Source organism: Sinocyclocheilus anshuiensis, unplaced genomic scaffold, assembly GCF_001515605.1.
Source record: "Sinocyclocheilus anshuiensis isolate Anshui unplaced genomic scaffold, SAMN03320099.WGS_v1.1 scaffold552, whole genome shotgun sequence".
NCBI lineage: Eukaryota > Metazoa > Chordata > Actinopteri > Cypriniformes > Cyprinidae > Sinocyclocheilus > Sinocyclocheilus anshuiensis.
Window position 1 is genome coordinate 2,793,823 of NW_015554362.1, and position 4,488 is coordinate 2,798,310.

Genomic DNA, 4,488 nt, shown 5'->3' on the forward strand with positions numbered 1-4,488 from the left:
AAAATAAAACTAAATATTTTAAATAAATAAATATATATATATATATATATATATATTATATATTAATTATTATATCATTATATTATACTGTTTTATATTTTCTTGCTCTTTTATAATGTACGGTGTCCTTGGGTGACCTTTAGGCGCCTAAAATTAAAGGTATTATTATTATTATTATATTATATTTTATAATAATTATATTTAATTTAAAAAAAAATTCTTAATGATGAATTTTTCTTTTGTCCTCTCCAGATGTGAACTGATGGACTGGAGTGGTGTGGATTACTTGTGGATTATTGTGATGTTTTTATCAGCTGTTTGGACTCTCATTCTGACGGCACCCATTCACTGCAGAGCATCCATTGCTGAGACACTGATGCAATGCTACATTTCTCCAAATCTGATGAAGAAACAAACACATCTACATCTGGGATGGCCTGAGGGTGAGCACATTTTCAGCTAATTTTCATTATGGTTGAACTGTTCCTTAAAATAAAATGTTTTTCAGGTAGCAGCAATGAATACGTTTAACTACCTTGCTAAGCTTGTATTCAGTCTGTTGCTGAAAAATGCTTAAAACGGGACCGCAGTCAAACTGTGATTACACATGTACTTGTTTGTCTTTGTCTTCTAGCACACAAAAACACAGACACAAATGAACCCGTTCCTCTTCAGGAGTTGACGTCAGCTCACAACTCTTCACATTTTCCTACCGAACAATACAGATCTGTTTTATAACCACACAAAAGTGCGCCGGTGGCCAATTGTGCTTGTCGTAGCTGCGCTCTCAGCCACATAGAAATAATTTCAGCAGGTTCTGCGTCTCACGTCGTTGGGAAATGGCAGTCAGCTAGAGAGGCTTTGCTTTAATCTTCTTTGAGGTCGCGTCTGGAGAAGCGCCTGTAACAATGAATTCATTGTGAGCGCTTCAGATGGACCTGAGAACATGATGCTTTGGGCTGGAATCTGAATTCGAGGGGGATCCACTCCTCCGTTGTGATGACAGACAGACGGAAGAATGTGTCTCACTCTCGTGGAAGTTTACAGCCGCGCTGTGTCTCATTTCTACCAAATTTCCACAAACTCCAGCCAACGCTCTTGTTTTCTCACTCATTGTATCATCACTGTTTGTAGCAGGGGTTTCCCTTCATATTAATGACAAGCAGGCTTCAGCCATTAGTGCTGTTAATCTACCTATTAGTGTAAATAATTAAATCTTTTCCAAGAGTTTTAATGTGGCTATTAATGCTGCCATCATAGTTTGCTAGAAAAGATAATAAAATATTTAAAGAAAAAAAGCTGTAAAGATAAAAGAGACAAAATTATTTTAATTTTATTTAAACAAAGACCTTCTTATATGTGTATATATATATATATATATATATATATATATATATATATTTGTTTTTTTGTTGTTGTTGTTTTTGCCTCTCTCAGATCTGAGAGAAATATTTTGTATTATAATATTTATAAATTTTTATATTTATTTTTATATTTATTTGCTGATTTTAATTTATAATCTTGATATAATGACCATCTTTGCTATTGTGACTTTATGTTGCACCATTTATTTTATATTGTTTTATTTCATTTCATTGTTTATGGATGTAATAAATTCACAGGGCTATCCAGAAAAGATTTGTTGATTTTAATTAATAATTTTGATATAATGTCTTTATATTGCATTATTTATTTATTGTTTGTTTGTGGATGTAATATATTTATGGGGCTATTCAAAAAAGATTTGTTGATTTTAATTAATCATTTTGATATAATGACTTTCCATTGCACCTTTTATACATATGTATGTGTGTGTGTGTGTGTGTGTATTTATTTCATATTTTGATTATTGTTTATGGATGCAATAAATTCACAGGTCTATCCAGAAAAGATTTGTTGATTTTAATTCATATTTTTTAATGTAATGACTTTATATTCCACTATTCATTCATTCATTCTTGTGTTGTATTGTATTAATGACTTGACATTGTCCCTCACATATCGTGTCCTCGGTGCAGGTCCAGCTGTTGGCAGTGGAGGACAAATTGTGTGGTTTTGGAGAGCGTCCAGCCGGTGCCCGGGTCTGTTCCAGATCTCCTGCAGTCTCTCCAGCGGATCCTTATCATGTCAGAACGCAATCACCATCCTGAAGAAGAGCTTGCGGTCAAACCACAGGAGAACCATCTCAACATCAGCTAGCAATAAGTGCAGCAGTCTTTTCCACTGTATAACCTGGATGACAGATAATTTCTACCAGCATTTAGAAAACTGTAATTAGTTTTATGATATTGTTGGGGAAAGCACGGTAAAAGCTTTAAATAAATATGTATTTAAAGAATAGGAAATCTTCTTAATCAGTATCTATTTTAAATATTTTTTTAAATCTTAACTTCATTATAATTTACAGAGTTTCATGCATAAAATTTAAAGGGGTAGTTAACCTTAAAAAATCCTTTAAAATTCTGTCATTATTTATAAAATGTTGACAATAATTGTAATAAATACAAATATTATTATTTATATATTTATATTATACTGTTTATTTATAATTTTTGAATTATAATATATATTTTTATTCTATATTTATTTTTAGAGATCAATTTACATGTTACATGTATAATACATACACTGTAAAAAATGACCGTGAATTTAACGGTAAAAGACTGTAAAAATGCTACAGTAAAAACTTACCATGATGGTGTTTAGCGTCTGTGTGAATGACACTGTGCACCTTCTATATATGTTATTGTTTAAAAGCTGCTTGTGATGGGCTTTGGTTCATCATGTGACTTTCTCATCACCACCTGCAGTTGGTGGTTATCAGTGTATTACAAAGGTACAAAACAGATTTTAGTACTTCAATAGGTTGGTATATTAACATTATATCAGTTAATGAAATTATGGTATTTAACTGTAAATTTAAGTTAAAACCGTAAAACCTAAAATGTTGCTACCGTATTTTTTACGGTAAAATTCCGGCAACCACAGCTGCTGTTTTTTTACCGTAAATTATACAGAATTTTTTTTACAGTGTAGGGATGTAATGAATTTATGGGGTAATACAACTCAAAACAACATTTTTCCAAGATTAACCTCTGGAAATTTCTTATGGGTTTTTAGATGTTTGCACTGAAAACAAGACAAATAAAGGGAAGAGGATTTTTTGCGGTGTTGTACTATATTGTTCTTGTAATACTGATCTGGAGGCAGTCAGTAATCACATGTAATCAGCGCATCCAGAAGCGTGTTTAATGCATCAGAGGCATAATGAATGCAGTGAGGCAGCTGGACGTTCAGTCCTGCACTGATTTGGTCACGCAGGAGACCGTTCAGGGGGCTTGTGGTTTGTGCTTCTAATGCAATATTTATATGTCATGTTTGTCTGCCGCAGTGTTGCTGCTCCCGCAAGCCATGTCTTCTGTGTTCATTCTTATTCACGTGCCACATAAACACACTCACTGATGTGCAACAGTGCACAATGAAAAACATCAGTCGTAATCAGTAGCTGTTGTTTTTTAGTGTGCTTCAAAGACACAGTAAGTAAGCCACTGGTAGGTTATTTTGCCCACTTCAGACATATTAAACACTGTGACTCTGTCTTTTAAATCATCAGTCTTTGTTTGTCTGAGCATCTCGACCGATGGTGTGAGTTTAGGGCGGGACTTGTTGTTTGTTCAACCAATAGAAGATTGGGAAAGTGTTCTAGGAACCTGTTTAAAAAAAAACATCATGATGTTATTGGTACATGAATGACACACTTCAAGAAAAACACTCCAAAATATAGCTGTTTTTTAATTTAAATAAATAAATAGATAAATGTAATGAAATATTTGTAAGTACTTTTTATTAAATAAAATTGCCGATTTTTGCCGATATCCAATATGCAGATATTTTTCAACTCTTTTTGGCCGATAGCCGATGCCGATATATTTCCTTTTGTTTGGAAACAACACCAAGTCTCTCCTGTGTGGAAATTATAAGCAATTTCTTTTTATGTTGGTTAGTTTTTAACAATAACTTATTTGTTAGAATTAAATAAACAATAATGAAGGTCTTTTATAATGACAGTACATTGAAGCTTTGAAAATAACTATAAATAAACTATATATCAATCGCTGCATTTTTTTTTCAGAAAGATGTAGTAACCTTAACATTTTATTTTAAGATTTAACATTTGTAGATAGTCTAAAGCAAAAGAGTTGTAAAAATTCAGAAAATCTTTTAGAGCTCAGAAACACAGTCTAAATGTTATTTGTGTATTTTACTTTCATTTTATTAAAAGTAGGCCAATAGCGCCCCCTACGGAATTAAAACTGCTTACCGAACGGGCATTAGGACCCGGGGGAGGCTGCCGCTGCACGTGCTATTACTGTTTAGTCTATCACACACCGAACGCGTCATTCTGTAAGTGCATTCTTAGTTTAAATGCAGCGATCCAAATCAGTGAATCTAATCACCATTCAGGCAAAACTTTGCTTCAACAATGAG